The 14,359-nt window shown below is 32.7% G+C and overlaps 1 long non-coding RNA gene across 1 annotated transcript in view; it reads left to right on the plus strand.

Annotated features, from left to right (window-relative positions):
* Nucleotides 10,484–14,359, plus strand: part of LOC109350638 — a 16,395-nt gene continuing 12,519 nt past the window's right edge. The window contains exon 1 of the long non-coding RNA XR_002108114.1: nt 10,484–10,494. This is a non-coding gene — a long non-coding RNA (uncharacterized LOC109350638). The remainder of the gene's footprint in view (nt 10,495–14,359) is intronic.

Below are 14,359 nucleotides of genomic sequence, written 5' to 3' on the forward strand. Positions count from 1 at the left end.
ACTTGGAAGAGTTCCCTTACAGCTCTGGTTTAGATAGAATGAATAACGAGAATGTAACTTTGAAATATATTTTGTTGATACTACCTATCCTGTAATGAAGTAATTATCTCTTTTCAGATACATGTTGTCACTCTAGAAATCCTATCTTAATTTAAGCTGACAAAGGAGAACATGGCCGGCCATCTCCATATGCGCTTTAGTTTAAGATAACTATATCCTATTTCATTCTTGGAACCTTACTAGCTTGTTCCACAATTGTTGCATAAATATAGACTTCATCTTAGAAGAATTAACCGCACTTTTGAGCCAAACCAAATCAGTCTTGCGCAGTTTTATGACATCAATGCTGCTATTGTTAGTCAGGCAATACCAACATCAAAATGAAATTCCAATCAAGGACGTGACTCATTGTTCAATTATACTTCATTTCAATGGTTTGATGGCAATGGAAATTAGGATTTCAATTTTAGTGAATGGGATCATACAAATGGTATCATGGAACTAAGTGAAGAAACTAATTTATCTATTGAGCATAATGCAGTGTCCTATTGCACCAATTCATTATGAGAAGGGATGTAACACAAATTAGTTCCGAACTTTATAATGTTGATTGATTAATACTTTTTGTTAGGAAAACACGAATTATTATTGAATTTAAGTCTTTGAAATTATTGTTAGTGCGTGAGAGGGATATTGTAAGGCACCAAACCACAGGTTCAATGTCTATCATCAAGAAATTCAGGTGAAGCATTGTGAACATAACCAATATAACTAGGTGACTCACCCAATACCTAGTTCCTAAATCCTAACTTGAGTTACTGTTAATTGGTCATACACTTGTTACCTATATATATAAATGGAAGAGGGTGTGTGATGAAAAATGGCATGAATGAATGTGTATGAAAATGTAGTTGTGGTGGACGAACAGTAGCTGTCAATTTCAATTGCTCAAAAAAATATATTCATTCTATACTCTCTCTCTAATTTGTATCGTCTTTAGTATCGGATCCTTCAGTACTATGACATTTAAATTTTTTTAATGGTTTAGATTTTAAATTATTTTTAATTAAAGTTTTTTTTAGATCATGAAATGAATCTGGGTTTCATATTACTTTCCAGGAGAGGATAACAACGGCTCTCTCTCACAATCTTTCACTTTCCTCACCACTTTTATCTTTTATATTGATTAATGTCCTCACATCTCTTTGCCAACTTCCTATAATATAGAACAAAGTTGACATATTCAATTGTCAACTCATTGTAGCATGTATGAAGCTTATGCATATGCTCATCTTCTCTTCATTCAGTTTTTATAAATGGCATTCACTCTATTTGCTCTAAATAACCATTATTAACTAATGGTTATTTGTTGTTCTCATTCAGATAGATAGTAACCATGGGAACAATATGAGCTATCCAAAAATTGAAATGCTTTCTGAAGACGGTGAAAATGACCTTCTTAAATATGGTTTATCATGTATGCAAAGTTGGTGTACAACAATGGAAGATGCAGTGAGTAATCAATCACTACAAATATAATTGCTAAATTGTTTGTATGTTTTATGGATTGCGAGATAATTCATATATAACCCTATGGTTTATGGAGTGAACATGCAGTTCTAGTTTTTGTTTGAACCTAATAGGCATAAGGGACTTATTTCCTCATACTAATATCTATTTCTTGGGCTAGTGAATGGTTTTTCTTATTCTAATATCTTTGATACATGCAATTAACTCTTATGGGGCTATAACCAGTATCTTTCATCCAACAGGTCTTTCGGGGTATATGGGTCCTTCTAAGCGAGCATTACTCCTAGGGATCGAACTTTAGTATTTGGTCTTGTGCAATACCAAAGAATACAAGAGGTCCTTACACCACTAAACTAAATTCTTGGATTATGTTATAGGTCTATAATCTGCTTGAATGGTAAAAACTGATAAATATGTTATCCAATTGAGTAAATTACACTGACACCCCCTGAGTTTTAGCGAAATTACACAAACCACCCCTCACTTTTCTAAACTTACACAAACCTCCCCTAGTTTTGTACTTTCATTACATTGACCACCCCTGTATAAGAAATAAGTGTAATCTTTTAAACAAAAAATGTGATAAATGCAATTAAGTTAAACAAAACATGATATATTGTGTAGACAAGTCTAAATAATATACAAATCAATGTATCTTTATTATTTTTTGTTGATGCATTTAGTAACAAAAAAATAATAAAGATACATTGATTTGTATATTATTTAGACTTGTCTACACAATATATCATGTTTTGTTTAACTTAATTGCATTTATCACATTTTTGTTTAAAAAATTACACTTATTTATTATACAGGGGTGGTCAGTATAATGAAAGTATAAAAGTAGGGGAGGTTTGTGTAAGTTTAAAAAAATGAGGGGTGGTTTATGTAATTTCACTAAAACTCAGGGGGTGTCAGTGTAATTTACTCTATCCAATTTCATGAAAAAGTTGAAGTCGTAAGATTTCATGAAATTTTGTGCATTTTATTTTGCCAGGGCTGCTTTCAATAGTGTCTGGTGATCTGTTTTGTATTTGTGGGGCATGCTATTATTTTAGTGTACTGCATAGTTGAGCTTTGCTTTATTTGTTAGTTGTAAACAATGATATTTATTTTGGCATATTTGTATTGAACCATATTGATAATTTCATTCTATTTTCTTTTGCTAGCATGCTACACATCTTGATCTGGCTCCATCCACTTCTTTTTTTACGGTGTTTATGATGGTCATGAACGTAAGAACTGAACAAGCACTACAAGAAATTTTTCATATATCTACAGACGAAAATCGTTGGTGAAAGATAAAAAATTTAGGTATAACATAAATTTTAATGACTATTTGAAGAATCACTTAATATTTCTTGATAATGTATTGTTATGCTCTAATTTTTCTAATTGTAATGAACTAAAACTTGTAAAACATGTATGAGACCTTTGTTAATTGATTTTTCTGTTGTTGCTCCAAATTTTTCTTGTGCTTATGTTCCATATAGGATATTAGTTACATTTTCAAACAAATGGCTTGTACTACACCTTTTAGGACATTTTTGTAGTAGCACATGTTAAGGGTCGTGTACATTTTTGTTCCTCTCCTTGTTGACTCAATTATGTAATTATAAGATGCACATATTTCTTGCTACATAATATGGTCATAGTTAGGGAAAAAGGAAAATAATACATAAATTATTTGTAGTTTTGTAAGTAACAAGGCGCTTGGATGCTCACTTTACCCCCAAAATTGTCAAGTAAGATAAACAGGTCCAATGGGAAGAAGAGAATTAACAGTCTTGGGTGATAAGATGAACAGGTCCAATGAGAAGATGGAAATATTGATTTGGTCTCTGTGAAGTGGTGATGGTAATGACCAAGGTGATGATGATTGTATATTTAAATTTTACTTTTTGACATCAAACTTGCCTAGGAAGCACTTGGATTGTGTTTGGTAATACCATCGAGCATGGTAGTCAAAATCGTGATTCTACTTAGGATCGGGAGGGGAGTCAAAGATCGTAAATATATGATTGGAACACGACTCGTAAGATCCTACTTATCAATAGAGAAATATGAAAAAATATTCTTAAATATAAAATAGTAGACATAATCCAAATCCAAACTTAATTTGCAAGAAACATAATTCCAAATGCAATCTCAAAGCACACATTTGATAAAAACATAATTTCAAATCCAACAACTTCAAAGCATAAATTTGCTAATAATATTCTTCCAAATCCAAATCCAATATCAAAACATAAGTATTAATGCAACTAAATCTAATTTAACAAGTCATTCACATCCAACTCTCTATAATCATCTTTCAAAGGGGCTTCATCCTCATTTTCTTTAACATCGTCTATATCTTCCCCAATATCTTTTCCAATGATTTCTCTCATCAAATCATCTCAATCACCTTTTAAGCTCTAGCGTTTCATCCCAAAAAAACTCTCACCAACTTGTTAGCGTCTTCTAATTCATCGTGTTCAAAGCTAAATTCTTACCAAAAAAACCTCGTTATTAGCATAACGATCCATCTGAACATCAATCTTAGATTGATCTTGAATATTAGGCACCATCCTTCCTATTGCATCAAATAATTCATTTTTAACTTCAAGATCAATAATAAACCAAGGAGCATAATGTAATTGAGGGTTAAAAAAATATCTTGCAGCATGTAATGGTATGTGAAGTTGTGTATGCCATCTATCATCAATAATTTTCTATAGAGGCATATAACTATACAGAATATCATATAGAATGATATTAGTTGTAAATTAAGAGCAAAAAATATTAATACATGAATATTACTTATCCTCAACACTATTGTAAGAACTTTGTATCTTCTCCATAGCTTGATCCATTGCTTCATATATTAATCTCATCGGTGGCTTGTCATAGTCATCCAAATCAACCAAACGAATAACTTTCATTAATGTAAATGCACCTTTAAAAAAAAAACATTCTTCTAAAATTCATTTTCCAACACCACATCCTCAATCAATCTCCCATCATGTGTCTTGACAAATTTAGTTGTCTTCCAATCTGCTGATGTGAACATTCTTATCAAACTTCTTCTATTATCATTAAGGCAACCCAAAGTCAAGTACGAAGTGGCAAAGTGAGTGAAGCTTGATCTCACTAAATTTCTCCCTTTTGTGTTTTGTTGTAAAAGAGAAATTAGAGAAGTCCTTACATAGATGAAAGTTGTATTTTTTCTACTTTTATATATTGTGTCTGTATGAATGAGAATTTTCTTCTCAAACTCCTCCAACATTAAGTCAATACCATGAGCAACACAAGGTTTACAATAAAGATTTTTTATTTTATCCACCAACATCTCTCTAGTAGGTTTATAATTGGATGCATTGTCTGTTACAACTTAAACAACATTATCTTCCGCAATGTCCTCAACAACTTCATTTATCATCTTCAAGATCCTATCAGTAGTTTTTGCAATGTGTGATGCATCAGTAGAATTCCAGAAAACTGTTCCCTTGGGGTTGTGCACTAAGAAATTCAGGATTGTCCTCCTCCTCTTGTTGGTCCAACCATCTGTCATGATGGTACACCCAACTTTCTTTGACTTAGCCTTGTGTTCATGGTAGGAGGGAGGCTTGAACACTTGGCCATGTTTCGCAATCAACTTGAACATTTCAAAGTATTCATCATGCCTTGTTACATTAAATGAAATGACATTGTTGTAAAAACACATTGCAATAGCTTGATTTGCTTCCTCTTTGATTCTCTTCTTAAACATATTGTTGATGGTGGCTTGAGTGCTAATCCCCTTCATCCTGAACAAGTTTTCAATTTCTTTCTTCTTCTCACCAACTTTAGGTTGTTGCTCCTCACTCAAAAAAGAATTGGACTTGTTAATCAAGTTTTAATGTAAGCCAACAACAATCAATAACATTTCCTTCTACAATTCATAATTGACTTCAATATAAAGTTCAACATTCTTTTTAGTTCCAACTAGGTGATGCTTCAACCTATATGCTCTTCCGATTACAGCCTTTTGACAATATTTGCATTGTATTTTTCAGGTTTCATCAATTGCAATCTCATGCTTCCATGCTATGTCACTTCTATTCCCATGTGCATTCCTAGGTAGCACTCTAGAAGCAGAAGCAATATTTTGGGACATAGGAGCATCACCAAAGCCTCCAAAAGTTGGGATTGAGTTCAAGTTACCTTCTCCAAACATATTAAATTACTTATTACTTAAATTAGGAATAAAAATATAAGCTATCCCAATTGCCTTATTTAACAAAACATAAGCTATCTGTTGGAGTTTGATAAAGGGGCTTATTTCAATAAATTATGAGCTTATGACATTCATTTTGGTTATCAACTTTTATCTCCTAGCTTATGAGCTTTCAAATAACTTATGATCTTTTGTGCTAAATAAAACATTGGTCTCATGGTGCCCGACATATGGTATTTTAAGTGAAAAGTATCATGTTTGTGGAATATACAATTATGTTAATGTCTTTCTATACATGGTTTTTTATCCATCAATTTTTCTTTGTGATTTCTTTTTTCTGCATTCTTTGATCTGAAATTATATTTTGTAAACATTTGCCTCATTCTGATTATGCTGGACCAACTTCAGGAAGCACTGCCTATGTTACAATTATCATAAACAACCAACTTTTTGTTTCAAATGTCGGTGATTCTTGTTGTGTAATATATAGGAATGGTCATGTAACTTCAAAATGGAAATTGTTATTTTAATCATGCTAACTACTTGCATGGAAATTCTATTGTTTCTGTTGGTTATGTAGCAAGTAAAAGTGTAAAGAGGAAATATATGAGGTAAAATGTTTGATCTTATTTCATCAACAAGACACATGATTTATACACCATGGAAAAGAAAACTGATGCAGAAAAATAAATTCCTATGTGAATAGCATAATGAGTCACATAAGTGCTCTAGCATTGGATGTGAAATATTCCGAACAACCATATTGGCTCTTTATTTCCTAATGAATACTCCTTATTGCCTAATGAATACTCCTCCTTATTGCCCAATAAATAGTCTTCCTTATTGCCTAATGAATATTCCTAACAGATTCTGAGTCATATTAATCAACACTCCTCCTTGACTCTAGAGCTGTAAATTTCAAGTTTTTGTCATGTATTTATTCTCAGAACTATCAATGTTGAACTTGGTTATGTAAGTCCATTTGACTCCTATACCCTTCTTGTCTTTAGGCATCTCTACCAACTTCCATGTATCTTTTTTTCAATGACCATGAGCTCATCCTTCGTTGCATCTATCAATTTCTGGTCACTTCCATCTTCTTCATATTTTGTAACATCTAATGGTATACTCATAGGTCCTCAAATATTTTTATGTATTAGTTGTAGCTTCTGTGTAGCATTCCATGTCCTTTTTTGTGGAAAAAGAAGCCTTGTATGCTTCCCATATCGGCACACTATGCATGTAGGAGACTTTGTTTTTATTTGTTCTTTGTGTACTACAACTTGCTCATCTTTCATCAAATCCAAGACAAAACTTTTACCTTTCATTTTAATTTTGAACACCTCTATACCTTCTGAATCTTTAATCATGCAGTTTTTGTCTTCAAACAAAGCCTTATATCATTTCTCCATCAACTGAGGGATACTTAACAAATTTTGATTAATTTCAAGAACATATAAGACATAATGAATTAATTTTAAACCTGTGTAACTTTTAATTGCAATTGTTCATTTGACTTTTGTTGCAATATATGCCCCATTTTCAATTCTAACTTTGCAAATAGCAGTTTTGTCAAGCTCGTTGAAGAGCTCTCGATCATAAATCATGTGGTTTGTACAACCACTATCAATTAGCCAAGTTTTTGTAGATCTGTGGGCGTCAAAACATGATATTGTGAACAATTGTTCTTCTTGTAGTTGATCATCAACAATATTAGCTTCTCCTTTTTGTTGTTGTTATTGTTGTGTTGAGACTTGCATATTTTTTCCATGTACCCTAACTTACCACACTCATAACATCTTGCATCATGCCTCCACCAACATCTGTTTTGTGGATATTAGTTTTTTGCAGTAGGAACAAGGTGGAAAGACTTCATTATTGCTACTTTGATTATTGTATTTGTTATTTATAGAACGTGCAGTTTTGTAGTTATTATTTTGTCTCTTGTTTTTGTCATTCCAACCATTGTTGTTTTGTAATTCGGTTTGAAAAGCACTCTCCACTTATCTTTCTTGCCTCATAAGTCTCCTTTGTTCTTGTGCATGTAATGCATTCAAATCTTCTGCCAAGGTGATGCTTGACATTTCTAGAGATGAAATTGCAGCTTCATATTTTTTAGGAAGTGTAACTAGAATTTTTGAACTATTCTAGAATTAGAAAATTTATTACCGAGAATTACATTGTTGCCAACGGCTAGAAGTTTATTAGAGTACTCCTTGATTGTTTTTGAATCTCTCATCCTTTGCATTTCGAATTATCGGATGAAATTTATCACTTGCATCCCTTTGACCCTTTCATCTCCATCATATTCTTACTTCAAAAAATTCCAGAATTCACAGCCTGTTTTTAGTGTCATTATTATGTTAAAAATGGTGGGTGAAACAGCTGCATATAGACATGCTCTTGCTTTGGACTTTCTTTGTTTCATCTCCTTCTCATTTTTAATTTGTGCTATAGTTGGATTGTGTGGAAGAGTTGGAATGATATAATCTTGTTCAATGGCATCCCATAGATCATTAGCATCCAAGAAAGCTTCCATTCTAACAGCACATGCATGATAATTCTTTCCAGTAAACATTAGAGGTGAAAATGCAGTAGACACTACTTCTGAATCCATTTTGACAATTTTAGGCAATAGAGAAAGTGTTTTGGTTTGTGTTTGGTTTGTGTTTGTTCTCACAGATCCCTCAAGATATAACTCTAGATACCAATTTGTTGGTTATGTAGCAAACAAAAGTGTAGAGAGGAAATATGTGATGTAAAAGGCTTGATCTTATTTCATCAACAAGACACATGAATTATACACCATGGAAAAGAAAACTGATGCAGAAAGATAAATTCCTACATGAATAGCATAATGACTCACATAAGTGCTCTAACATTGTAGGTGAAATGTTCCTAACAACCATATTGACTCTTTATTTCCTAATGAATACTCCTTATTGCCTAATGAATATTCCTCCTTATTACCTAATGAATATTCCTCCTTATTGCTTAATGAATATTCCTAACAGATTCTGAATCATACTAATCAATAATTTCTTTCTCTTGTCGTCCATATTTATTAAGTTAAAAAAGAGAGATAATTTCACATATTCTTCGCACTATGCTTTGTTTATAAAGGCATGCAATTTATCTAGAGACCACAAACCTATAGAGATTGTGAAAGAAAGAATCATAAAAGCAAGTGGTTTTATTCATATAGGAAGAATATTGCAAGAGCTATAGGTACTTAACTACCAGCATTTTAGTTTTTCAAATATCAATTCAAGGTCCATTTTTTTCAATTTTAAATTGATAGATTTCAATATCTCATTCTTATTATTCATTGTAATCAAAAAAATTAATACATGAAGAGAGAGAGCAACAAAATCCCTCAAAACAACGAAGGAATTGGAATAAATTATCATATCCTAAAATAGCTAACTATCAAGAATAAAAGGATAATATAAGAAGATATGAGGAAAAGATTAGAAGATATAACATGCTTTCCGTCATAAATTGAGGGAATGGTCTAGGCCTCTGCATCTTAAGTGCGGTAGATTCATGAAATTGCCAATACGTTGATGATAACTATGAGCAAATGAGTTTTTATGCTTTACTTTGGTTCTTTACAAGGCAAGAGAATATTTCAAAATATTTATATATTTTTGGTATCATTGGGGGTTAGATTTGATGGTTTCTATAGTTTTTATTCAATATGTTTCAAACTTTCAATGTTCTACAGGTGACAGGAATTTAAGTAGAACAAATTTATTTATGAAATAAATTGTGATTGTTAATTCAGATATAAACACTGTAAGTTTGGTTCCTTTTCAAATTACTAACTTCCTAAGTGAAACATACCTAGATCTATTGATCTGTAAATAGCTGAATGTAAGTTTTCATTAGTAATATTTTATGACAGGTAGTTTTGTTTTATATATGAATGTAATATCTATACACTTTTAGTATAAAGATTTATATGCAGTTTGATGATTTAATATAAATTACAAATGATTTAATATATACACTATCAATGACAAATGATTAAATATGGTATGCTTTCCATATCCTTATTTTAAATGCTAATGTTATCATCATTTACAATTACATCATGGACATGAGACTTTCATTTTACGCGCACTACGCAGATAAACTTATGCATATTTTTTGTAGCATTGGAAAAGATTATTTCATTCTTGCCAATATGACCACATTTCCCGGATATATATTATCTTTTATCTTTAAAAGATTAATGTTTCTAATCTCTGAAATTGCCCAGAACTTTGCTGTTTGCAATTTTAATCAACCAAAAAGCCTATAATTTCTTGCACATATTGTGAATCTGGTTAATATTCCTGAATTAAGTGATGTGTTTCTCCTATGTTTTTTTGTCAAGGATTGCTTGTCAAGCAAGAAATAGTAGTTTTTGTACGTCAAGAAATGCTCTTGGTGAGTTTTAAGTTATAAAATTTTCCTTATAATAAGGTGTTGAATTATTCAATTAATGGTTATGTATTATTTTTGCCCACATATTCTCCTTACTAATGATAGTTAATGCGTTATTTTATTTATAAGAAAAATTGTATTAAAAGTATCAACTACACACGATTATAAGAGAGAGTTAGTAATCACATAATTACAACAAAAGTTTAGGTGCAATAAGAAAGTAAGCATTCACATGGGTTATAGTTCCATTCATAGTATGTCGTTGATGTATGACATTTTGTCCTCTAATCCAAAGTCATGATTTTACCTTCGCGGTTTCTACAATTTGTTAAAAGGTAATCTTGTTTGAGTTGAATATGATGTCGTTCCTTGCTAACCAGATTGACCATATCACGGATAGCCAAATGACAATCTTGAATTGCCTACTCTTTTTGTTGGTAGAAAGGCCCATGTGCATCATGAAATGATCGCTCAATTTCTATGGAAGAATGTTGTCAAATCCCAACTAGTTATATAACATATGCTGTAATTGATAAGTAATCCTGCATGCTGAGAATAAATGTTGAGAAGTTTCTAGTTCTTCATCGTAGAACTTGTATTTTGTTCCTTCTCAGAGTTGAGAAATTTCTCTCCTAAGCATAGCTTCCATTGTGAATACTTTGCCTTAAAAAAATCTCCATGCAAAAGTGATTTGCTTCGAGGGTGCTTTGGACTCTCACTAAAATTGGAGGAGTGAAGATGTGTCTGATCGCACACCTTACTAAGAAGAATCTGGTATGCTGATTTGACTGTGTATTTACCCCATTTGTCAATAGATCCACTCCAGCTATCTTCTGTTCGTCTTCTCAAAATGACATGTTGTAAGTCATGCATAAGATTATTAGTTAGTTCAGATTCCGAAACAAAAATATGTCATCTCAATGAAAAAGACCATTCCCAGTTATCGTTCAACCAACATCCTGAATCAACGATGGATGCATCCCTTTCCAATGATAGATTATAATGCCTCTAGTATCGGGTCTCATGTTTTTTGGAATGTAACCAATGATCATACCAAAAGGTAGCATTTTCAATCCCTAATTTTCTTTTGGATACCATTTTGTAGTCATTTCTTCTTAGTGATAGGCTTCAAGTCTAATTTGTCCAAGTCTCAGATCCATAACGAACTTCTCCTATTTCAACTCATGCTTTCAATTTCGTGCCTCCCATACTTAAATTCTATAATCCTACACTATAAGTTGTCTCTCTCATGTAGCAATCTGCATCGCCATTTTCCCAATAATGCTAAGTTAAAGAGGCATATGTCACTCACCCCTAGTCCCCTCATATTTCCTGTGGCACACTCTCTCCCACTTAATCCAATTTATTTTCCTTGCATTCTCGAATCCACCCCATTGAAATTCTTGTTGAAATTTTTGAATAGATTGCACGACAGTAAATGTTGTTTTGTAGAAATATAGCGTGTATATAGGTAATGTTGATAAGACCGCGTTATTTGTGTAGATTTATATTATTTGTTTTGTTGTTGGTTATACAAGGCTAAAATGAGAATATGTCATTTGTTTCAAAATAATCAAACAACTCTTTTTTAAATAAGCTTCAAATTTGTAGTTTTTTTTAGAGAATCATTTTTCCTATGTAAACAATCTTTTTATATATTTTAAGCTCATATGGAAAATACATCATATTAACACAAAATAGCTCTTTTGAGGGTTTTATTTTTTCTAATACCATGAACCAGTGATTTAAATTGTGACTGCAATATTGTGATGCAGCCACAATATTGCGGTTGCGATGACTGCCACAACTGCATCACAATTGCGGTATGATTCCAAATTACAATGATGTGGCCGCATCGGGTCACAACGAATCGTATCGGGCTGCAATGCAACCGCATTTGGACTGTATCAGGTCGTATCGAATTCAAAAGTCGTGTTTTAATCACAAAATAATTCACACTGCAATGGCCACAATCTACATCGCAGCAGCCGCAATGACCGCAATCGCACTAACCGCAACCATTACCTTAATCACAACCACAACTGCAATTTAAAACACTGCCATAAACAGAGCTATGATGTTTGTCACATGCTGCACTTCTCTACCGAATTACTGACCAGTAGTCATAGCCTTTTTAATGAAGCACGAATAATTCAATAATAAGTTGTGACCATTTATATAATAGGTATTACTCAAAGTTAATACATCAATATAATTTGGCTTATCTCCATGGAAATAAGTGTTTTTGACATGATTTACCATTTCATTTAACAGGGAACAAAACTTTCTGTGGTGTGTGATAACATGACCATGGTCTTGGTGCAGTTCAAAATAAGAGTACATACTCATTTTAATTCCTTTCAACCTTACCAATTTTGAAATATGTTATTATATAAAGTCCCATATTGCCTAGTATTAGAATAGAATATCGATGTTATGTATTGAACCTAGGTCCCTTGTTATTAAGTGTACTAGGTATAAGAACCAAAAAGAAACACCACATGGGCACTTGGGCACTTGGGTGTGCTAGGGCTTGTAATCCTTATTCTTTAATAATATCTTGGTAGCTGCTCAACGCTCCCGGAGACATAGGCAGAATTGGTCGAACCCTGTGACCAAATTCTCTTGTTTCTTCTCTTCTATTTATTCTATGCACTTTATTTGATTGCTTCTGGCTAACGCTATGCAACGATTGCTTCCGCTGTACCAAAAATTGGTATTAGACAATTGGTAGATGGCTCTTAACCCAAGCGCCAGATAATAGCTAAAGATGATGAAGTCGTGATGGTTAGACAAGGTGCATCAAAGGTATTGCGCAAGGATAAAGTGGATGACTTGAAGGAGAAGAAAACATGGCGGAACTATGGGGGAGGCAATATATGTTGATCCGGAACCCTAGAACTTGATGTATTGGATTGGGATCAAGGTGGAGATAAGGACTCGGGTGTTGATTTTGACCTTGAGACATGTGCTGATAATATCTTTCTAGATGTTGAGAGAATGATCTCATTTGAGATGAGAAGTGGAATATCCTAATGGTGTTTCTATGACGTCATAGTGAAGGATATTAATTGTTAGTAGATCCACAAAAACACAAAGGAGCTGATTGATTTTGATGTAGGGTGTAACATGGGCTTTGGCTTTGATACAAGGTGTAAAATCGAACATTGGTAGAGATGCATGGTGTGACATGGACATTATCTTGGATCCATATATGTGGCACATGCATTGGTTAGCATTGATGCAAGTTGTATGATATGAGTATACTCCTTTTGGTGGAGTATAATAGTTCTTTTGAACTAGGATTGTGATAGTAGACAATGATAGTAGCGGCTGAGGCTTTTCAAGGAAGCTTCATGGTTCCACTAGTTGAGTATTGAAGAAGGCGGTTGTTGGTGAACTTTGGTGCAGAGCTTCCATAATATCGAAAGACTTCCTATCAATAGGTGGCTAGATGGTGCATTCCATTATATGGCAGTATGGAAAGTTGTACTAGAAGGTTAGGCTCATGGTAATTGTGAATACCCAATTTTGTCCGGCCCAAAAATACTTCAAAAAAACCAAATTTTCAATAAATATTTTTGATACAAATTTCATCAACTCAAATATATATTTTATGTGAATCCGATTAGATTCCATGAATTGATTTTTGTTAGAAAAAGGGTAATCAAATCAAATATTTGTAATTCGAGCTTTAATAATCATTATTATGGAGATTTGAATTTTGAAAAGATTTGAGTGTTGATTGATTTTTTTTGCAATTTGGCCATGTGCTGGAATTAAATACATTGACTGAGTATGAAAATTTGGCTATTAAAACGTGCATTTAAGTGTGATAAAAATCAGATTGGGAATTAGAAAAAAAATCATAATTCCTTAATGTTCTCCTAGGAATTAATTGGTGTTCATATGACTTTGGCTATAAATAGATGGGATCTTCCCCTTAAAAGGAGACGGAGAAGAAAAAGCCAAAAATGCTCATACCATTTTTTTCTTTCCTAACGGATCCACAATCCCCCTAAACATCATCTTCCATACACAAAATCTATCATCCAAAACAACCATGAAATCTCTCACCCACAACAACCACAAAATCTCTCATCCACACCAACATCAAAATCTCATATACACAACAATCAAACAAATTCATTCATCAATCATTTTTTACTCTCAACATTACCTTTCATACAACAATCCAAA

Source organism: Lupinus angustifolius, chromosome LG06 (genome assembly GCF_001865875.1).
Source record: "Lupinus angustifolius cultivar Tanjil chromosome LG06, LupAngTanjil_v1.0, whole genome shotgun sequence".
In the NCBI taxonomy this organism is placed as follows: Eukaryota; Viridiplantae; Streptophyta; class Magnoliopsida; order Fabales; family Fabaceae; genus Lupinus; species Lupinus angustifolius.